The sequence below is a fragment of the Lissotriton helveticus genome, chromosome 6, assembly GCF_964261635.1.
Source record: "Lissotriton helveticus chromosome 6, aLisHel1.1, whole genome shotgun sequence".
Taxonomy (NCBI): Eukaryota; Metazoa; Chordata; class Amphibia; order Caudata; family Salamandridae; genus Lissotriton; species Lissotriton helveticus.
In genome coordinates this window covers 360645125-360669444 of record NC_136067.1, presented here as the reverse complement: position 1 = coordinate 360669444, position 24320 = coordinate 360645125, and the positions used below count along the sequence as shown (strand labels likewise).

At 42.0% G+C, this 24320-nt stretch overlaps 1 long non-coding RNA gene across 1 annotated transcript in view; it reads left to right on the top strand.

Moving 5' to 3' along the window:
- Positions 1 to 3411: 3411 nt before the first annotated feature.
- The window catches only part of LOC144761364 (uncharacterized), a 118559-nt gene continuing 97650 nt past the window's right edge, over positions 3412 to 24320 (top strand). Inside the window, exon 1 of the long non-coding RNA XR_013595685.1 lies at positions 3412 to 3516. This is a non-coding gene — a long non-coding RNA (uncharacterized LOC144761364). The remainder of the gene's footprint in view (positions 3517 to 24320) is intronic.

Sequence of the window (24320 nt, the reverse complement as noted above, 5' to 3'; positions counted from 1 at the left end):
CGCCATTGCCGGTGCATGTATCTCATTGTAAAATAATTTTCTGTAAAGCCCAATCTACAACAGAGAGAGCAGATGGCTCTACTTTGGGTGTTTGTACAAAACCTCTTTTCGTGCCCTTTGTTTCAGTTAGCATTACACGTACCTTTAAAGCCACCGGGCGCTGGATGGATTGCGAGCAAACGTTATTCTGCCACTCGATTCATTTACAGCCTTTTGCCACTAGAAAGAAACACAAAAGCTGGTTAGTCAGCTCCCGATATCACGGATCTGGATGAACTTTCCCGCGTCTAAAATGCTTCAAACCTTACCGCGGCTACTACTTCCGCATTCGTCTCCACGACTCTCTCTGTTTCTGCAACAATGGCGGGGCGTGTGTTACGCTACTCTCCGTTTCCCCTTACATGCAGAGCATTCGCTCGGCATTCTGGGCGATTCACCACAGGTTTGTGGAAAATGTAGTTCTTTTGCACGCAAAATTATGTAACTAAGATCTATAAATGTTCATCAGTATTGGCAGTTGGTTTGTTTTCATGTATTGGTGCAAGGCAGTACACAGTGCACCAGTGCAAAGAGAGACTTGAAGCCATAAATGCTTTCTCCAATTTGAACCATACTTCGATAGCATCACACCTGCAGAGGCTAAGGGCCCGATTTAGATGTTGGCAGATGGTTTACTCCATCTCAACGGTGACAGATATCTCATCCGCCAAAATATAAATCCCATAGGATATATTTGAATTTATATTTCGGGAAACAGGAGATCCATCACCATTGTGACAGAGTAACAAATACGCCAAAATCTAATTAAGGCCCTACATTCTTGTAAATTCCTTTTCCAATTGGCACATTTCCATTTAGATATTTTACTTTAAAGTTGGAATTATAAGGTGCAGGAGCAAAGGGTTGCCAATTTTGTCCTAATACACCTTACCTCTCCATGAAACCCCTTGCAGTCAGTGTTGGAAAACTGACCATCACCATGCCAAACACTCTACTCCTTTAATGGTTTTATCTAATCACCTAAGCAGCAGCTACTGTCATGTCAGAAAAGATTTTGGGGCAGATTTATGTTAACTGGCGCATCCCCAGGGATGCGCCAGTTAACATGCGCCACAGTGCGCCACTGCTCCGCCACCCATGGTGCGCCGCATTTATGATGCGGTGCACCATGGTGCAAGGCAGTGAAGATGCGTGACGCATCTCTCGGCGCACGGGCCGCGCATTGCAGGAGTCATGTCGCAAGTGCGACATGACTCCTGCAATGCACAGGGGCCACCTGTTCAATGTATGGTGCGTCACCCTTACGCCTGCTTCAAGCAGGCGTAGGGAATTGACGTAGAAAGTGACTGAGTGAAATCTCATAGATTTCACTCAGCCACTTTTAGGAGGCGTTCCTACGCAGGAACGCCCCCCCCTGTGCAGGAACGCCTCCTTATGGCGCAGGGGTTTCCAACGTGACGCATCTCCTAGATGCGTCACGTTGTAAATAGGGCGCATTGTTTGCGCCGCCGTTGCGTCACATTACGTGACGCAATTGCGGCGCAAGGAGGCGCAAGAGCCTCATAAATCTGCCCCTTTATACCTACTGATATTGCCCTACTCTCTGGAAATACCCACGACTAATGATGACTGCCAATACAGAGCCAAAACAATCCCGCCTCTTTTTTCTTAGAACTTCTTTTTTATCTGAGTAGAAAAAGTGAAGTCTGCTATGTGCCCCAGCTAGCCCAGTACCTTAATGCAGGGATTTTTTTAAAGAGCCTTAGTGCTCATTGTGGCTTGCCACTAAAGCAGAAGGCACATGACATCACAGGAACAACAAGGTTCTTCTTATTCTGAATGAAGCTGGTAAACCAGCCAAATATTCTCATTCTGCATCGCAGGCAAATAAACTAGCAGCAATATACAGAGTGAGTGGAAAGTTCAAGGCAAAGACCTCCATAAAAATATACTGTAAAGTTAATTTACTAAAGTAAGCATAATGATTAACCCTCAAGTCTGGGTATGCAGGAGGAGTTTATGTCAGTAGAATCTGTGAGCGATAGATTGTGGAATGCAATACACACTACCAAACCCTGTCCAATCATTGCTGCAATGTATTCTCTGTACTGCAATGCCTATTTTTTGCCTGGTTAGGAAGGGTGGTGAGGGCAAATGTGCAATTTTTGGTAACCTCCTCCTGTAACAGTTGACATATCTTTAAACATATCTGCTCCACCACATGTGAGCTCTGTTGCTGATAGAATATAGCAGCATAACAGATCACAAAACTTGGGAGAAGAGGGTTATGGCTTTCATGAAAGGATGGACAAGTACAACGTTAATCAAATCAATGAGCATGTCACATCTGTGGTAGAAGGAACAGAAAAGTCAGTTAACAAGTTAAAATTGTCTCTAGAAGCCTCAAAACTCCCAAGTTAGCTAATTGTTACTCAGGGTGGAAACATGCAAAATAGGAAGGTCCCACACAGTTAACAAAATATTTGTAATAAAACAAACATTATACAATATACAAATGAATACTTCTGGTTCCTTATAGAAGTGAAGGCCTGTCGAATACAAACTGAAAATGACATTATTGGAAAGTCAAGGTAAGCATGGTGCATGAGGAGTAAGAGGGTGCCGCATAGGCTGGCACAGTGGTTTGCTTAGGTAATGACTTTTAAATGTGCACTAAAATGACTGACACACACACTGGCTCCACAAAATGGTGGTCACTCACCACCATCACCACCACTTGGCCAGTAAAGAAGGAGACATGGAGAATAAATGCTAATTTGCCACCTCACACATAGACACACACACACAGACACACACACTCTCTCTATCTGGCTTCACAAACTGGTGGATGACACATAGCCAGCAAAAGAGTAGGTATAGAGAGCAAAAGATAGAATCGAGGCATGGAGAACACAGAACATAGTTGGCTTATCATACCTGGAGCACTTGCCCCTCCCAAATATTTCTTGTAGCATTGCAGGCAAAATTACACAAATAAATATATAACCAAAATGTAGCTTGACCCACACATGGATCGGCCTTTACCCACCACCAGGAAATCAGCATGTCAGAAAAGAAACATTAAAAGTGCCCCAACCATAAACAACCAAAGGCAACATCAATTACACCTCCCGAAAACGTAAAAGTTGCTGAAAAAACAATAATTGTCCATTTCTGTCAGGGCTATCAGGTCACGTAATGGCAAGAAGCACAGGATGAACACTATAGCCTTTAAGACACAATTGTACAAAAGGAAAAGGTATAGGCAAAGCAAACCTAGGGTGAGTCAGGAATCGAAGATGGCCACCAAGAGAGAATTGTTCGAGCAGCAAGTCAGCGCTGTAGTGCTTGACCGCAATCATGGGGAACCAGGTGTCGAGTCTGCGCTGTGGCGCACTTCACCTTAATCCAGAGGAGTAATGGAGGTTCCTGAAGTTTAGACAGGGAAATTGCGTCGCGTTAAAATAAAGGTTTCTTTTCTTGTTGCAGCGGAATCCAGAAGAAGCCTGAAATCAAGTAAGACTGTTCAGATATATTTGGCTGGGTTGGAGCATTTGCACAATTATTTCTGAGGAGAAGTCTTGTTCCTAGTCATGTGCATTGGAGTTGTGAACGAATTTCTGGGCATGCTCTTAGTGGTGCAAGTTGCGAGCTGTAAGCAATAAGGCAGAGACAGCACAAGTCATAGAAGGATAGTAGGGAACTCGAGTAAAAGGCAATTACGAAGTAAAACGAAGTCAGGCCAACCTATTCTTGTCTGTAGTATTGTATTAATTAGGAGTGAAGTAACTCCTAGGAAAATGCATATATAGACAAATGATAAGATTCAAACTGAGAAAAGGAGACAAAAGAGAAAGGTTTAGGTGAAGCAAGAGAGTTAAATGTAAATAAGGAATACTTACCATACCAAAACCCACTTGACACAGCAGCAGTGCAGGAAATAGGTGAGGAAACCTGAAAAACATTCAAGAGGAAGATTGTATTAGGAAGAAACACATAAATAAGGACTAATAAACCTATACCTTTAGTTAACAGCACTGGAAGCTAACAAACAAAGATAGAAGAGAAGCACAGTTCACAGCAAGACTGGGTAGGTACATAGAGGCGTCGCAATAATACAGAATAAAGAAAAAAGGTTATTAATGTATTAACAAGTAAATTCTTTTACAGTTGAGTACAAGCCAGTTAGCATAAGAAGACAAGAAAAAGACGGCGTCTGAAGCTGAAGAAAGAATCAGACGCAGTGTGACAGTCTCTTCTCTATCCCATCCCCTTTCCCCCCTTAGGCCTCCTTGGCATTCATGCTATCAATGTTTGTTGCCAAGAGGTCTCGGTGAGGCATTGGGAACTTGCGACATTCGGCTCCTGTGCATTTGGAAGAAGAGCATCAACTCTGAAAGATCTGACAGAGTGAAGTGCCCACGTATTGTTTAGCAGGGAAGTTAGGGGAAATATTAGAAGGAATCCAAAGGGAATGAATATCGGTCAGAGAAGAGAATAGGGAGGTAAGAAAAGAGACTACAGATTTGACCCTAAAAGGTACATCTACTCTAACTGCATTACGGACTCGCACATGCTAGCGCTGTGTGGTAGACGCGCTTCGTATTTTAATACCCGTTTTTGTATCTTGGTTATTTTATTTTACTATAATTCCCTGCTTTTAATGCTGTGCATCTTTCCCTCTTACCTGCACATAATTGTTGCTCCACCGCTGTTTTAGCGGGTCCGGTTCTGGGGGGTCTGTAAATCTTTGTAAATCGGCCACCATCTTGGTAGGGGTGGTGACGCTTTAGCGCGCCATCTGGTGCGGTCTAGTTGTGCTGACTACACGTGGCAGCCCTACTTAAGGCGGTTCGATCCCTGGCTCTGCCTGGACAAGGTACATATACTCTAACTGCATTACGGACTCGCGCATGCTAGCGCTGGGTGGTAGACGCGCTTCATATTTTAATACCCGTTTTTGTATCTTGGTTATTTTATTTTACTATTATTCCCTGCTTTTAATGCAGTGCATCTTTCCCTCTTACCTGCACATAATTGTTGCTCCACCGCTGTTTTAGCGGGTCCGGTTCTGGGGGTCTGTAAATCTTTGTAAATCGGCCGCCATCTTGGGAGGGGTGGTGACGTTTAGCGCGCCATCTGGTGCGGTCTAGTTGTGCTGACTACACGTGGCAGCCCTACTTAAGGCGGTGCGATCCCTGGCTCTGCCTGGACAAGGTACATCTACTCTAACTGCATTACGGACTCGCGCATGCTAGCGCTGTGTGGGAGACGCACTTCGTATTTTAATACCCGTTTTTGTATCTTGGTTATTTTATTTTACTATTATTCCCTGCTTTTAATGCAGTGCATCTTTCCCTCTTACCTGCACATAATTGTTGCTCCACCGCTGTTTTAGCGGGTCCGGTTCTGGGGGTCTGTAAATCTTTGTAAATCGGCCGCCATCTTGGGAGGGGTGGTGACGCTTTAGCGTGCCATCTGGTGCGGTCTAGTTGTGCTGACTACACGTGGCAGCCCTACTTAAGGCGGGTCGATCCCTGGCTCTTCCTGGACAAGGTACATCTACTCTAACTGCATTACGAACTTGCGCATGCTAGCGCTGTGTGGTAGACGCGCTTCGTATTTTAATACCTGTTTTTGTATCTTGGTTATTTTATTTTACTATTATTCCCTGCTTTTAATGCAGTGCATCTTTCCCTCTTACCTGCACATAATTGTTGCTCCACCGCTGTTTTAGCGGGTCCGGTTCTGGGGGTCTGTAAATCTTTGTAAATCGGCCGCCATCTTGGGAGGGGTGGTGAAGCTTTAGCGCACCATCTGGTGCGGTCTAGTTGTGCTGAATACACGTGGCAGCCCTACTTAAGCCAGTTCTCAGAGCGCAGCGGTATCACGCAGCGGGCGCGCCTTCGCTGCGCCTGAGTCGTGCCAGAGTCTGCGCTAGGGATGGGCTAAAGGGCGGGATTCTCTGGTCTTTGGGTGCTCCTGATATGCTTCCTCCAATAGGTCCTTTATATTCCTATCGGGACCTGGTCCGCCTGAGACCTGCATCGCTTCCCTGTCATTTTACCTGTTCGCCTGATATTTTACAGGATGCGTTTTATTGCTCCTGTTTCAGCACCTCTGGTAAGTCACCGGCAATGTGCCATGTTAGGCACCCCCCTGCCTCGACTCTTATGTCAGCTACCTTGAAAGAATCGGGTTTTCTTATCAACACTAGATCCTTAGTGAAAAACAATATCGCTTTTCGTGATTTCGTTTTAGTCCAAAAGCCCACTTGGGTTTTTCTGACTGAAACCTGGGCAAATGAGTCCTCAGGTCCGGATCTGGTTGAGGCTGTGCCGGATGGATACTCACTAGTTAGACTGGATAGGGTTGGGCGCAGAGGAGGTGGCCTTGGAATTCTTTATAAGACCTCTCACTCCTGTCACACTACTCAACTTTCCAGGCCTTCTGATCCCTTTCAGGCCCTGCACTTCCTTATCAAATCTCCAGAGGCTGCGCCTTTCGCAGGTATCTTGGTATATAGACCTCCTGGGTCTAGAACTGACTTTACCCAGTCCCTCCTTAATATCCTGGAGCCCTACTTCGGAGCAGCCAACCTGACAGTTTTGGGTGATCTAAACTTTCATTTAGATAATCTCGATTCTAGGGATTCTTTGGATCTCCTCGACTCATTATCCGCATGTGACTTGGTGCAACTGGTTAAACAACCCACGCATCAGGCGGGCCACATACTGGATGCAGTTTTCTCTAATGATGACAGGCTTAAAACCGAAGTCCCTATTCCACTGTCCTGGTTGGACCATTTCGCTGTCCCCCTGGAGCTTTTGGTCACCTCTAAGCCCGCTAAGTCAGGTGTTTCCAGTCACATCAAGCTCAGGAGGAAAATTAAGAACATCACAAGCACCTCGCTAGCTCCACTTATGCAAAATTATAAACCCGACCTTTACGAGGACATTAACCTAGCGGCCTCGGAACTATCCAAAGCCATTAGCGCAGCAGTCGATGCGCTTGCTCCTCTCGCCTCTTGCTACTTTGCCAGAAAGAAACCTTCTGCTCCTTGGTTTTCGGAGCCTCTTAGGCTCATGAGACAAGGGTGTAGGAAGCAAAAAAGACTTTGGCGATCAAGCTGGAATCTAAAGGAGAGAGATAAACACAAGTTGCTCCTTAGGGAGTACAAGTTGGAGATCATCAGAGTTAAGCAAGAGTACTTTGCTAACCTGACGACGACTCTTTCCTCTCCCAGAGATCTTTTTAAAATAGTGGATTTGCTTTGTGCGCTACAGATACCGGACCGTGTTGCAGACACCCAAGAATTCTGTGATAAAATCGCAGGATTCTTCCACTCGAAGATTGCGGATATGTACCTGAATCTTGAAGTACAAAGATCTGTTACTCCTCCTCCGCCTGTTCCCCTCTCTCCGCTCTCAAAGGAGATCTCTCTAACTGCCCCCAAAGAGCTTGGTAGAGTTTCCGCCTTTATCCTATCAGGAGCTTGATCTGCTTTTAAGCAAGACAAGATCGGGATCCCCTTTGGACCCATGTCCCCTTAAGGTCCTGAAGGATTGCAGAGACTCCTTGCTCCCCTCTCTTCTTGACATCATGAATAGGGCTATGAGAGAGGGCATTTTTCCATCCGACTGGAAGAACGCAGTGGTCAAGCCCCTTCTAAAAAGTCCACACTTGACCCTGAGGTGCTCAAGAATTACCGCCCCATTTCTCTGCTCCCAGCACCCGCAAAGATGCTGGAGACGTATCTTAACCAACATCTGGCGGCTTTTCTTGACTCCTCAGATCTCCTGGACCAATCCCAGCACGGCTTCAGGAAACACCATTGTACTGAGTCAGCCCTCTTGGTCGTATTGAATAACATCCGTTTGGAGGTAGACCAGGGTCATTCCACCATCCTGGTCCTTCTAGACCTCACGGCCGCCTTCGATACCCTGTCCCCCTCGGTGCTAACATCTCGCCTGAAGGAGATAGGGGTAGAAGGGGCGGCCTTGAGACTGTTGGCCTCCTTCCTCGACCAGAGGGTTCAGAGGGTTAAGCTGGAAGACTTTTTATCTCCATCCCTACCGGTGCAATGTGGGGTCCCTCAGGGATTGGCATTAGGTCCGACCCTGTTTAACATCTACGTGACCCCACTTGCCAAGTTGGTTAGATCTTTTGGGATGGAGGTAGTCTCCTATGCAGATGACACAGAGATTCTGGTGTCCCTTTCTCACCCCGATGGCTCGTCCCCGCTCAACTTTAGGAACTGCATGGAAGCAGTGTCACAATGGATGATTTACAATTCATTAAAGTTGAACGGGGATAAAACTGAGATTCTGGTGTTCGGTCCTAATAATAACATCCTGGTCACCTGAATGGTGGCCGCCCTCGCTGGGGGCTTGTCCTACCCCCACGGAGTCAGCGCGGAATCTAGGAGTTCTGATTGAACCTGCCCTCTCCATGACTCTGCAGGTCAACAGAACTGTTGCTACCTGCTGGGGGATTATCAAAATACTCAGGAAAATAAAGTATACCTGTCCCCCCAGGCGCAGAAGCAAGTGGTGGTAGCACTTGTCGCTTCGCGACTCGATTATTGTAACGCCCTATACACGGCATGAATAAGAGCCTAACACAGCGTCTTCAGACCCCGCAAAATGCGGCCGCCAAATTTGTTCTTGACGCTCCCAGATTGGCATCATCGACAGCAGCTAGGAAGGCCTTACATTGGCTTCCTATTGAAGCGAGGATCACCTTCAAGGTGCTCTGCCTGACTCATAGTGCACTTTCTGGTAATGGTGCAGGTGGGGTCAAGAAATTGCAGGCCCCCTATGTTTCGGGCAGACTCTTACGTTCCTCCTCAAAAAATCTGCTGGTGGTACCTCGTTTTTGTAAGAGCAGATGGGGCGGTAGGGCCTTTTCCTAAATCGCCCCTAAGCTATGGAATACTCTCCCATGCGAAATTAAAGCCCAGCCTTCTGTCCCGCGGTTCCGTAAAGCTTTAAAAACCTGGCTGTTTGCAAAGGCGTACTTGTAGTTACTGTTCTATTGCTTTTTTGATCTTTTGTTAGGCGCCTTGATGCCTTCGGGCTAAGTCGCGCGTTTACAAGACTCCTTTCATTTCATTTCATTTCAAAAGTAAGTAACCTAGCGTCTAGTACTAGTTTAAAATATTCAGCTTTCCCAGAAGGAAATCCTAGTGATGCATCAGCTTCCCAACCAAAGATCACTACCCAAGTTATTAATTCCTTGTCCATGAACAATTCAAAGGAGATCCTCAGAAGGCTCAAGTATTTTTAAGCAAAACAAATAGGAGGTACCCCTGATATTTTTAACAGGGAGAGGGGTTGGAACAGTAGAAAAATTTGGAAATCCCTGTCTAGCAAGACAGCAGATAGCTGTTTTTAGTACTTATGGAAGTGGTCTGGTTTGAAAGGGATAATATTCTATACCATTATATATAGGGGGCAGATTTACCTACTAGGTGAAGCACTGTACTCCAACTTAATGAACTTAAAAACGCACTTGAATATACCAAACAGAAAAAGTTTTTTGTCGTTAAAAACGATCATAAGAATTTATTTACCTCCCAATTGGGTTACAATCTAACACATTATCAGAGATAAAGAAAAAAAAAACAAAAAAAAAAAACACTTAACATGGTTGTACAGTATAATATAAAAAGTCAAAAACAGTCGACGCAGCGTTTCGGTGCTTTTTCTTTTTTCACACCTTCTTCAGGACCTTAAAACATTTGACTCCATTATTTCTGTGTTTTAAAATTGATGCATTTCAAAATAATTCCATACGTATTTGTGAGATGCTCAGGTATTTCAATTTCCTTGAGCTATACTCTTAATATAAGCAACTCTATGTTATCTGTACACGGAGGAGCCACCATCAGTCAGGGCGGAACTTCTTATAGTCTTTGAACCTTGTTGTGATTTTGGCCGATTTATTATGGACGTCCTCGAGATTATATGTTACTCGAACACAATATCAGGATTTCTTTCATACAGGATCCAAATATCTTATGTCTCAATTGTGGCCTCCCTGCTCCTCCGTGTTGTCGTCTTCCTGGAAGACAAAAAACTTTTTCTGTTTGGTATATTCAAGTGCGTTTTTAAGTTCATTAAGTTGGAGTACAGTGCTTCACCTAGTAGGTAAATCTGCCCCCTATATATAATGGTATAGAATATTATCCCTTTCAAACCAGACCACTTCCATAAGTACTAAAAACAGCTATCTGCTGTCTTGCTAGACAGGGATTTCCAAATTTTTCTCAAGTATTTTTAACACAGTTCACATTACACTTTATGTGTCGTCCGGCAGTTTTCCCCGATGCGCAGTCTTGAGTGTCGTTTATCTTGTCATACTTAAGCGGAGACGCTACGTCTTGGTCTATGCCAATGGTGACAAGAAATGATCCAATGTTGTATGATCTAGATGAATTTAAAAAAGAATCTCTTTTAATATTTGACCGACAAAGAGTCTCTCAAGCAACAGACAATGAGTTATTGGAAATAAAACAAGGCAGTTGCGATTTGGTTGCTTATTTAGCCCAGTTTATTAAGTTGGTTGTAGAAACTGAATGGCCAGAGAACAAACGAGCAGCAGTGTTCTATTGAGGCTTAAAAGACGAATTGAAGGATGCCTTGGCGCAAGTGCCAAATTGACCTACTGAGATTTCGGCCTTCATTGATTTGGTTTTAGAGATCGACTTTCGCCAAAGTGAAAGAAGAGGAGAAAGAAAGCTAGATTTTCGTACAAGTGTGGCCAGGTTTGATGGAGCAAGAACAGAAGGCAACAAGGAAAACGACTCAGCCCGTGGGTCTGAACCCATGCAAATCGGAACCATACGGGGACCCCTCTCTAAGGAAGTAAAGGAAAGACGGAGAGTTAACAAACAATACCTCTATTGTGGAGGGAATGGACATTTCGTTCAAAATTGTCTTAAGAAACCAAAGCAAACACCGTCAGAAAACGCCTTGCACCACCAGTAAGTGGAGTTGGACTGGTGGTTGCAGAATCTAAAACAGCTCCAGATTCACATATCTTGTCAAATACCTTGCAGTCTGCAGCCCCACATTTGGTTATGATGATGACCTTACGGTTTAGGAAGAAAACCTTGAAGCAATTAACAGTAATGGTAGACTCAGGGGCTACGGGAAATTTTTGTGATCTTAAGTTCGTCGAGAAGATTGGATTGTGGGAAATCAAGAAGGAAAAGAGCAAAGCTGTCCGCAGTAGACGGTACCAATCTTTCATCAGGACCCATAGTGAGCCATGCCGAACCAGTGGAGTTGGAGTCAGAAGAAGGACATCTGGAAACCATGCAATTCAATCGCATAGATGCCCCACAGTTTCAATTGATATTGGGGTTGCCATGGCTAACAGAACATATTCCTACAATCGATTGGGGAGCTCGATCCATAACCATGAATTTGGAATATTGTAAAGAGAACTGTCATCAGGGATGCAAAAGAGACTCTGAGAAAACCCCTGCATTTCACTTAAGCGAAAGAGAAATTACGATTTGTTCAGTGTACACTGAGTATCAAGATGTATTTAGTGAGGCGGAAGCGGAAAGGCTTCCCCCCACACAGGGAATTTGATTGTAAAATCGATCTGGAACCAGGATCGAATCTCCCATGTAGCAGGATTTATGCCCTGACAGAACGAGAAGATGAACATCTGAAGAAATACATACAAAAGTACCTTGAAAATGGATTCACAAGACGGTCCTAGTCCTCCGTGTCTTCTCCACTTTTTTTTATTCCAAAGAAAAGTGGAGAATTAAGAACTTGTATTGACTATAGAACAATCAATCGGATTACTATTAAGAATCAATAACCCTTGCCTTTGATATCAGTATTATTGGACCAGGTAAAGGATGCAAAGGTCTATACTAAGTTGGATTTGAGAGGGACATACCATCTGGTCAGAAAACGAGAAGAAGATGAATGGAAGACAGCTTTCCGAACCAAGCAGGGGGTCTTTGAATATCAAGTCATGCCCTATGGTTTATGCAATGCCCCAGCCGCCTTTCAGTATGTTAATAATTATTTACTGAAAGAGTTCATTGATCGAAATGCAAAAGTATATAATCGATGACATTCTGATTTACTCTGACACTGTGGAAGAACATGAGGTAATGTAAAGAAGGTCCTGCAAAGACTGCTAGAAAACAGTCTATTTGTCGAATTTGAGAAATGTGCATTTAACGTCTCTTCAGTGGAGTTTCTGGGATTTGTATTAGCACCAAGCAGAATAACTATGGATGAGAACAAGATAAAGGCAGTAATCGATTGGGAATCTCCCATGTCAGTGAAAGAATTCCAAAGTTTAATTGGTTTCGCTAATTTCTACAGGAGGTTTATTCAGAACTTCTCCCAGAAGTTAATTCCATTGACCAGATTGCTTAAGAAAGGTGTCAGATTTGAATGGGCCAAGGAAGCTGAGGAGGCATTTACCCAACTGAAGAGAGATTTCACGTCAGCGCCAATATTACTATATCCTGATCCATCTGAACCTTTCTATGTGGAGGCAGATGCTTCCAATTTGGCATGGGGAGGAGTGTTGTCTCAAAGACATACGGCTATGGGACAGCTACATCCAGTGGCCTTCCGTTCGAGGAAACTGACTACAGCAAAAGTTAACTGTACCCTAACAGAAAAAGAGTTACTACCATCAAGGATGCCTTCAAGGAGTGGAGACACTATTTGATGGGTGCTAGACATGTGGTCACGGTATATACCGATCATAGGAATTTGAAATTTCTGAAGTTAGCCCGAACATTAACACCTACCAGTTACGTTGGTCCTTGTACTTCGCGAACTATGATTTTGGTATTACTTATCGACCAGGATCACAGAATGGTGAGGCTGACGCTCTGTCCAGATTGGGAACCAAGGGACTACTCGAAGAGGTTGAAAATCAGACGATCATACCTGTTAAAAAGGTGATTGGAGCGGTGTTGCAAGAAATTCGGGAACAGAGAGATCAGAATTTGCTAACCACTGAAGAGATAGAGAAATGGTTGGCAGAAGATTCGAGAAGAGAAATTCGAGAAGGGTTAATGTATCATAATGGAGCTCTATATTTGCCCACGCCAGAAATGCAACAAAAGGCCTTGAAGGAAAGTCATGACAGCATATTGGCGGGACATAAAGGAATTGCTGAGACAGAAGAATTGGTGCGACGGCGTTTCTGGTGGCCAGACATGATCAAAGATATACGCAAATATGTAACCACATGTGAGATTTGCGCTAGGGGAAAATCTGAGAGACAGGCTCCCAAGGGGTTACTGCAAACCTTGCCAAACCCACCTTACCCATGGCATACAGTAACATTAGATCTGATAGTGGATTTTCCCTCGAGTAAAGGGTTTGATAGCATACTGGTGTGTGTGTGGATCCCTTCACTAAAATGACCCATTTTGTGCCTTTAGTGCCCACAGCAAGAACTTTGGCTTGCACTTTTAGTCAAGTCATAGTTCGCGCTCATGGTATACCAAGGGTTTTAATTTCAGACAGGGGTTCCCAATTTTTATCTCCTTCTTGGAAGGCTTTCACAAAAAAATTGAGCATAGACACTAGGTACACCACTAGTTATCATCCAGAGTCAGATGGCCAAACAGAGCAGACAAACCAGGAATTAGAGCAGCACCTTAGGCTGTGTTTATTAGATCAAGAGGGGGACCGGCCATATTACCTATGGGCAGCAGAGTTTGCACATAACAATGCAAAAAATGTATCCACTGGTTACATCCCCTTTTTCTTAAACACAGGGAGACATCCCCACCAATCCTTGAATTTTCAGGAGGTAGATGTCCCAGCAGTAACTGATTTGGTAGAACACATGACACAAGTGCATAGACTAGCCACAGAAAACTTAACTAAGGCCAAAGGAAGTTACACATTTTATGCTGACAAAAAGAGAAGAAGAGAACCAGAGTTGCAAGAAGGAGATAAGGTTTGGCTGAACAGCACGAATCTCAGGCTTAAGGGAGTCAGAAAACTACAGCCAAGATTTGTAGGGCCTTATTTAATTGAGAAAAGATTAAGTGCATTCAACTATCAGTTGAGGTTGCCCAAAGGATTACGAGTCCATCCAGTATTTCATGTCTCTTTACTAAAGAAGGTGTCAAATGATTTACGGATGAACAAACCCCCACAGACAATTCAGACTGAGAAGGGAGAAGAGTTTGAGGTACAGCAAGTGTTAGATGCAAGAGTACGGAAATCACAATTGTACTACCTGCTAGACTGGAAGGGCTATGGACCTGAGGAAAGATCTTGGGAGTTATCCACAGATGTTAACACCCCTAGATTGATTTGAGAGTTTCATAGAAGACTTCCACATAAGCCCAGGCAGAGAGGAAGTACTTTGAGGGAGGGTACTGTCAGGGCTATCAGGTCACGTAATGGCAAGAAACACAGGATCAACACTATAACCTTTAAGACACAATTGTACAAACGGAAAAGGTATAGGCAAAGCAAACCTAGGGCGAGTCAGGAATCGAAGATGGCCGCCAAGAGAGAATTGTTCGAGCAGCAAGTCAGCGCTCTTGTGCTTGACCACAATCATGGGGAACCAGGTGTCGAGTCCGCGCTGTGGCGCACTTCACCTGAATCTGGAAGAGTAATGGACATTCCTGAGAGCCGCCGCAAAGTTTAGACAGGGAAATTGTGACGCGTTAAAATAAAGTTTTTTTTCTTGTTGCAGCGGAATCCAGAAGAAGCCTGAAATCAAGTAAGACTGTTCAGATATATTTGGCTGGGTTGGAGCATGCGCACAATTATTTCTGAGGAGAAGTCTTGTTCCTAGTCATGCGCATTGGAGTTGTGAACGAATTTCTGGGCATGCTCAGAGTGGTGCAAGTTGTGAGCTGTAGTCAATAAGGCAGAGACATCACAAGTCATAGAAGGAGAGTAGGAAACTCGAGTAAAAGGCAATTACGAAGTAAAACGAAGTCAGGCCAGCCTATGCTTGTCTGTAGTATTGTATTAATTAGGAGTGAAGTAACTCCTAGGAAAATGCATATATAGACAAATGATAAGATTCAAACTGAGAAAAGGAGACAAAAGTGAAAGGTTTAGGTGAAGCAAGAGAGTTAAATGTAAATAAGGAATACTTACCATACCAGAACCCACTTAACACAGCAGCAGTGCAGGAAATAGGTGAGGAAACCTGAAAAACATTCAAGAGGAAGATTGTATTAGGAAGAAACACATAAATAAGGACTAATAAACCTATACCTTTAGTTTACAGCACTGGAAGCTAACAAACAAAGATAGAAGAGAAGCACAGGCCACAGCAAGACTGGGTAGGTACATAGAGGCGTCGCAATAATACAGAATAAAGAAAAAAGGTTACTGACATATTAAGAAGTTGGGGGCATATTACCAAGCAATAGCAATAATTATCGCTATTGCTTGGTTAGAGAGAAAATTTTACAGCTGAGGTGCGGCGATTTTTATCGCAGATAAACCTTGGTATTACCAAGGTTTATCGCAAATGCGATAAAAAACGGCCGCAATGCATGAATATCGCTGAAAAGTCCGCGATATTCATGCATTACCGAGCTAATGCTCTTAGTCATGTTATCCACCTCCCATTGGATAACACAGCTAAGAACTGCTCAGGGCAGGTGTTAGCTTTTGGAGATATTCGCGCTTAGCGCGAATATCTCCAAAAGTTGATAATAGGAGATAGCGATGTTAGCGACTGTTTCCAGTCGCTAACATCTTGGCACGCCCACTTTGCATGTCATTAGTGATAAATATCACTGACATGCAAAGTGGGGCCCAAGATGGTCGCTATCTCCTACTAGCTGTCGCTAACTGGTGTTAGCGACAGCTAGGTAATAGGGAGATCATTTTATCTCCGCTTTCTTGGCTTTTAAAGCCAAAAAAGCGGAGATAAACCCCCTTGATAATATGCCCCCTAATTCTTTTACAGTTGAGTACAAGCCAGTTAGCATAAGAAGACAAGAAAAAGATGACGTCTGAAGCTGAAGAAAGAATCAGACGCAGTGTGACAGTCTCTTCTCTATCCCATCCTCTTTCCCCCTCATAGGCCTCCTTGGCATTCATGCTATCAATGTTTGTTGCCGAGAGGTCTGGGTGAGGCATTGGGAACTTGCGACATTCGGCTCCTGTGCATTTGGAAGACGAGCATCAACTCTGATAGATCTGACAATATCACACATTCACATACTTACCAAAATGATGGGCACATGCATGTGGAAGATGGCATCTGAGAACAAAGAAAACTGTCTATCTATATGTTCCTGGACTCCCTAGCCACCAACTGTCACTTCATATAAAAAATAAACTACATTTTGACTGAACGCACGGCCCCCTACAAGCCCTTTACTGATTCAAAATACTATATCGAAGCAGTGACAGTGTGAAAAATGCATTGCAAAATGCACTCAAGGCCTCCAGCAGGGCAGACTAGCTCCCAAACAGTAAAAGATCAACATAATAAAATGATTTAAAAAATCTGTGCAAAATTCACACAAAGCACAAGAAAATTGGGAACATGTATATTATGACCTGTAAAAAATGGTGTTTCTGAGTGAGAGGGTGAAACCCCACTCAAGCGGCACCCATAATCCCTGTCAGGATGAAGCCACAAGCAAACCCCAAATGAACAAGGTATACTTTTTATTTATATGTAAAAGGTACAAAATCCCGATATCATGGTTGATCCTTCTTCTTAGACATAACCTGGGTTTTAAGCAAGGTGATGTAGCTTTACGACTACTAAAATCTGAGTCAATCAAAGTAATTGTATTTGCTTTATCAAGATGCTGAGGTGTAACAGCTGATTGTAAAATGTATCTCTGACCCTGTACTTACATTTGGTTGGGCTGCAATGAAGATAAATTCTCCTCACCTGGATAGACAGACGTATATGCCATTCAGGAAAGACAAGGGGGCATATTATCAAGTTCGGCGTTAAAAATTATCACTGGTTTAGCGGCAGAAAACTGCTCCTAAAGCGGCGATAATGAGCTTGATAATATGCCCTTAAAAATTCCAATAGAAGTCCATGTTCTTGTGTGAACATGGGCTTCTATTGGAATTCTCCACAGCATATCATCAAGTCCATTATCGCTGCAGTTTTCTGCCACTAAACCTGCGATAAATTTACCACCGTCCTTGATAATATGCCCCAAGGTTCCAAAATCTAATTATAGGGGAAGGTACCCCCTTACTTGGGCAAAGTGTACAAATGAAACTGAAATAGGTTTTTGGAAGTTTACCTTTTTTCTGACTTAAGACCTGGACATTCCTGAGTTTAGATACCCTGTTTGCTCTACTAATAAAGGGAATGTCCACTTTTGCTGCTAGTAATTAGGTCTTGGAATATGGCCGGGGTATTTTGGTTCTGTTTCCTTTTTTGGAAGGTGCACTCATGTTGTTAACAAAAAGAACTAGGCGCTCATTTATGAGCCCTTGCGTCACTTTTACGCCGCTGGTGCGTCACTTTTTGTGACGCACCAGCGGAGTAAAACTGTGCCTTGTTGCACCATATTTACAATGTGACGCATCTAGGTAGATGTGTCACTTTGTAAAGCCCTGCGTTACATTATACCTGCGCCAGGTATAATGTATGCAAGGGGGGGCGTTTTGACGCAAGAAAGCGTCATAGAAGTGACGCAGTGAAATCTTTAAGATTTCACTGTGCCATTTCTTAGACGCTAATGCGTCAAAATCTTACGCCTGCCTCATGGCTGACGCAGGCACTAACAACATGGGACTTTCCCATGTGAAAGGACGCATTGCTTGGGTTGCGTCACTTTTGTGACACATTCCAGCAATACGTCACTTTTGCGCCATACAGATACGTCAGAAATACTGATGTATCTGTAACTCCTTGCGCAATGATGCATCATACTGTAAATATGACGCATCATTGGTGTCGCAAGGAGGGCGCAATGAAAAGTGACGCATCGCTGTTTTCACGCAGCGATGCGTCACTTTTCATAAATGAGGCCCCTAGATTTTAGCATTTGGCATGAGCATAAGAGTAAAGAAAGCTCAAACTGTCTTTTGAAAGTTGATTGTGTCTGATGTATTAAGATTTGGTTAATTCTGAATTGATCAACTTTCGCCCTGTGCATTTTAGTATTGATTGACCTTTAAACAGGGGAATGGGTGCTATTGTATCCGTGTTGCTAATAGCTAGAGTCTGGCCCTGGCGTGGGAAAGTGTGACATTGAAATGTGAAACTCCTTTGAGAATATGCATTTTGCACCTTGATCTTTGAAATGGGTTATATTTAGCATTATGCACTTTAGATCTGCCAGGTCATTCTAGGTGCATGTTTTAAAATATTTGCACATATGAGGTCAAACATTGAATATTATACCCCTGCCTTTTGTTTTATCATATTATAAAAGTTTTGGTTTATAAATGTAGATTTTAGTTCTTTTGTATTCATACATTGTTATTTTAGAGATATTTTATTGATTATTCGTATTTTAAATGTGTTGATTATTGGATGTTGGTGTATGTATTTATATGGTTGTACATGACCAAAATAAAGTAAATATATTGATTGGCTTGAATTACCATCATCTGAGCATCAGTGACATAAGTCATGGCTTCCTGGGCAAATTTGTGTCAATTCCGAATCAATAATAGCCTCTAAATTTTTACATTTTGTGGATTTAATTTTAGTAGTTCACAGATCATTCGTAAATATGATCCATTTTGTTATCTTTTTATGAATCACTTTTGCTGAATTATGTACTTTCATAGGCCCAGTCTGAAGGTGACACTGACCAACTTTCTGTCACATCATCATTTATTTCCAACTCTGTGATAGGTAACATACTAAAGAAATTGTTGAGTCTGACAGCTGTTGTTAACTTTTTCGTAACACAAACAATTTTAGGAATTTCTGCCTTTAGGTCATTTAGGACAGACTTTAAAGTTAGGGAGCCCTTGCCAAGATATTTTCCTAGTAGAACCCTTTGTAAGCTATTGTCATGGATCAAGTGGTGGGGAGCACTATAACTTACTCATTTAAGATTTCAACATGAGTGGTTTTTCCTTTATTTATTGCTATTCACTGCTGATCCATTGATAATTTATCATTTGTTATAAAATAGAATTCTAAAAGGTAGAACTCCACAGTTAGATTCAAGCATCCTTCAATGCCTTACCATTAAATTCATCAGGTTCTGATCTTTACCTCCACCGACATAACATTGTAAGCTCTGCCTTTTGCAAGCACAGCTATCCTCATTGGCCTCCTTTTGTTTGTTGTTTGTGAAATGACTGTGTCTAAGTTGGACTTTTTGTGTGTCAGGATTACTGTTTCCATTAACTACTAACAAAATACTTGCCAAAACGGAGATTCAGGGATTACCCCACTACTAACAACATCAGCAATCAGAGTTACTTTTGGGTCACTCATTTGGGACACAGGCAGATACATTTGCATTCGAGTGCCCAAAAAGAGAACAAGTGAGAACACTTCATAAAGGTTATTTTCTTATTATCTATGAGATGATATTCCATACTGATTTATTGTACATTTTGTTAATTTAACTCTTCATTAAAGATGCATAGTTGGCTATGAAAAAGAACAGGCAGCATTATACATATTCAGTCTATCAGCTTACTTCCTTTTCATTTTATCTTGGCCTATACTTTTTTTTAATACCCCACGTATTTGTCTTGAAGGTGTTAATAAGCCTTTCACCTCGCTTTAGACAGTATTTGTACAAGAGCTCCAATCATATTTGGTTATATATCTTACTATCCAAAGGTTGCATGTTGCACCATTGACAACAAAAGTCTTATGATACAAAAATATTACTTCCTATATATTGACTAAACAAATCAACTTTTAAAACACATAGGGCCTCATTATGTTGTCGAACGGAGTTGCCGTTTCTGTTTGAGAACCGACCAACCATAGGTCGGAGGTTCCGCTCACCTCATTATGAAGCGATTGCGCATGGTGTGGTTGCAAACTCTCATTTCTCTTTGGGAGCTTGTGAATCATGAGGTGCCTCCCTAACTGTGCAGGGATTTTCAGGGGGGGCCTCAACCGTAGGCCATGGAGGGATTAGGGCCCTGCTAGGGGCCCCCAAAACCTCTTTCCAACAGCCTTTCAATGTTGAAAAGTCTGACATGGAAAGGCTGTCGGAAACCATTATCATAATTCTGACTGTGGAAACGCCTTCCTAAAGGCATTATGGGTGGTTTCCGAATGCCGACAGGAACCAAAGTGGATTTCCTGGCTAGTTTTGACTCCAACCGCTGTCATTGAAATACGGCGGTCGGAGTTCAAACCACTAATGTCAGTCGGAAAACCTCCAGACAGTGGTCAAAGTCTTTCTGGCCTACATCAAAATCAGGCCCATAATGTAAAATACATTAATATTGACAGCAAAAATGCAGTGATGAATATATATATATATATATTCACTGAAAAAACCATAGGTTATAGACCATATATAGTTAGGAATTAGCATTTAAAAAACCTTATTTTACTCACACAAAACCATTGAAATTCCATATATAGTTAGTTGCACTAACTATATATCGCGCACCCGCAATCCACTGCTGATGATGTCACATATTACATCATTCATGACATGGTCAGTGACATCACTGATGACATCACTGATGACATCTCAAATGACATCACTGATGACATCACTGATGACAACATCCAGTGACTATGTTTCTGTAAAGTTAAAATATGTCTTACATATTGAAGAATGAGTGGATGTATAAGTGTCTGAATGAAGGTTTTAGTAGGTGCGTGATTGACTGTATGAGTGAGTGATTAAATGCGTCTTACTGAATGCACGGGTTAGTGACTAAACTGTCTGAAAGTGTGCATCAGTATGTCTGTTGTTGTGCAAGCTGCTGCATGTGTTGATCAGTAGCTATATAAGTAGCTATATGGGTTATTGATTGGTTGCACAAGTATTTGTATGGGAGACTGAGTGTGTGTATGGCTGGCTGGGAGGTGTGTGACTCTGTGCAGATCAATGTGTACTTGTATCAGTGATTCTATAAGAGAGTAACTATGTGTTAGTATATGTTTCAAAAATGTAAGGTGTTCTGTGTTTAACTGTATAGATGAGAAAATGGAAGTGTGATTGATTCTTTTCAGGACTGAGTAGGTGTGTGAGTAACTCCATGGATGAGTGGCAGAGTGTGAGTGTCTGTATAGGTGTATGAGTGCATATGATAGTGTTGTAAAGATGAGTGATTGTATGTATGAATGATTGTATGAGTGAATGTGTGTGTAGACATAGGAATCAGTGAGTGCGTATGTAGTAACTAGTATTGGTGTGTCAATGGTTTCAAAAATGATACTCTCTATTTAACACTGGGTGTAACGGAGGTTATATTACAGTGTGAGGAGATGCATTGTATTATCACATGAATGATATCATCAGTGATGTGATCATTGATGTCAAGTGAGATGTCATCAGTGATGTCATTTGAGATGTCATCAGTGATGTCATCAGTGATGTCATTTGAGATGTCATCAGTGATGTCATCAGTGATGTCACTGACCATGTCATGAATGATGTAATATGTGACATCATCAGCAGTGGATTGCGGGTGCGCGATATATAGTTAGTGCAACTAACTATATATGGAATTTCAATGGTTTTGTGTGAGTAAAATAAGGTTTTTTAAATGCTAATTCCTAACTATATATGGTCTATAACCTATGGTTTTTTCAGTGAATTTTCAAGGTTTTGTAAATGCTAATTCCTAACTATATATGGTCTATAACCTATGGTTTTTTCTGTGAATTTCATTGGTTTTTTAACAGCTAATATCTGTAGCTGTAAAATGTATTCTTCTTTAAATCCAAAAATATATTTTATATGTTTATTAATAACTTTTTTTTTTAATATTTTTTTTTCTTCGTTCCCGCTTCGCGAATCGGGAAGCTTCCCGTTAGCTGACCTTGATGCCGCGAAATAGACCGCGAGCCGGTAAACGTTTCTTTACCGCAACTGCCGCGTTAGAAAACAACATCGTGACGCCTCCCGTCCGCATGACGTTTCGCGTTGTCGCGTGATACGTCATATGACGTGCTACGTTAGCGAACTCGTACGCTTACCGAGTCGCAAAGCACAGGTTTCTGGAAGCAAACCGGGAGGCCCTGCAAAGCGCGTAACATACACACAGCAGGTCATGTGACTTGGTAATAACACTTTTCATTGGTTCATTTCACTTTCGGTTTCCTAATGATGTAAGACTAGGTCATATGATCTAAAATGAACACTTTTCATTGGTTGAGAACTATTTTTTTTCCCAAATGGTGAAAATCCCTCCTTCTTTCCTCACTCTGACTTTCATCATTGTGAGAGAAAGACCCTTTGTTACCAGTGAGCAATGGCTTCTTTACTAGCTTCAGCTGGTGCTTCCCCACCACCTCCACCACATCCAAGGAAGAGTGGACCACCTGCTAAAGTTATAATTCAGCAAGAAGACGAAGAAGAGGAACAGGACGACCTAGATAATCTCCCTATTATGGCCAGAAGATCTGTTGTACCGGAAGTAACGGGACCAGAGGGCAGGGAGATGGTGCCAAATATACAAACGAGATTTCGTGAAGTAAAACAAGTCTGCCTACATTGCAGTGGATTCATTTGCTACGCAGAAAGTAGCATCACTCTGATCAACAGAGCTATTGACAATCATGCTCATGTTTGTCCGAAACTCCCCAAACAATAAATTCTTTTTTTTTGTTTTCTTGCTCCTGTTGAGCCCTTTACAATGAATCGTTTTCGTTGCCCCGTCCGAAAAAAAAACAAAAAAATTATAAAACTATTCAGAAAAATTCAAAAAAAGTAAAAAAATGTTCAGAAAAATAATAAAAAAAATATAAAACAACAAAAACAATTTAAAAAAAAGTTCTTTTCAGAACTACCTCCCCGTTATTTAAAAATTGGTACAATATTTGCAACTGTGCCAACCTCTATTTCTCTTAGTTCGCTTCCCAGTTCGCTCCCCGGTACGCGAACCGGAAGCGAACCCAAAAATTTTTTTTAAAAAAAAGAACAGTAAGTATAAGGGAAGGAAACAGACACTTATGTTAAAAGAAAGACAGCTATAAGGGAGTAAACTAGAGATACTATTACCCGTAATCCACTGCTGATGATGTCACATATTACATCATTCATGACATGCTCAGTGACATCATCAGCAGAGGATTGCGGGTAACAGTATCCCTAGTTTATTCCCTATAGCTGTGTTTCTTTTAACATAACTGTCTGTTTCCTTCCCTTATACTTACTGTTCTTTTTAAAAAAACATTTTTAGATCAGTCAGAAACAGTGAAAGTAATGAAATATAAAAGACTACGTAGAATATGAGGACTGTATGCAACAACTTTGACACTTACAGAAGCCTCACCTTCTCCATGCCTCCTACACAGTTCTACATGTACATCATAAATGCAAACAGAACAGAATTAATTATACATGTTAAATGGTTTATTTTTGCTGTTCTCAGAATGTATCAAATTTCACTAAAACAGTGACTTGAAGGTATTCATCATATAACAGCGGGGAAAAAAAAACACAATCAAAATGATTGTGTTTAAAAAACCCATACAACATTAGAAATCAGAATTCAGAACTCCTTAAAGTTAACTTACTTTCCATGACGGCCAAGGATGTCCTATGAACAGCTTACACTCTGTTGTGCTGTTATTACTTTCAACCCGCCACTTTCTGAAAGAAAACCTCCATCGTTTTCAAAAACATGTTACATACAATAAATGACTTCTTGCTCTCTACCACAAGATTCCACAAGGCCAAATCTTGTCAGAGCCATGTATAACTCTTGGATTTCTTGTTAGCCAATCCCGTCTTTTCGCATTTCCACAACTTTCAGAATTAAAATGTTGAAGATCATTTACACAATCCTGGACTAGTAATATCTTCCCCTTCTTCCTCAATCATGTTCTACATTTCCTATCACACTGATACTGCTTACTATGAAGCAGACTTACACTACCTTTATGACTAGTACAATTATTTAATTCTCTACATCACTTTTAATCACAAAGCAATGTAAAACAGTAGACAGCATTGCAGACTTACATTCCCTCTACTCCATGTTTTGATTGGCTGCTTCAATTAGCTTATAAAAAGAAACAGTTTTTCTGAACTCATTCAAAGTGCACGTATTTCTCCATAAAGTCCAGTGTTATGGTAAGAAGTTATGTCTCTGTACTACACTTATCCTCAAGGCCAAATCGTGTAGGAGCCATGAGAACTTCTTGAAATTCCTCAGAGCACATCCCGAGATTCTTTCCCTAAA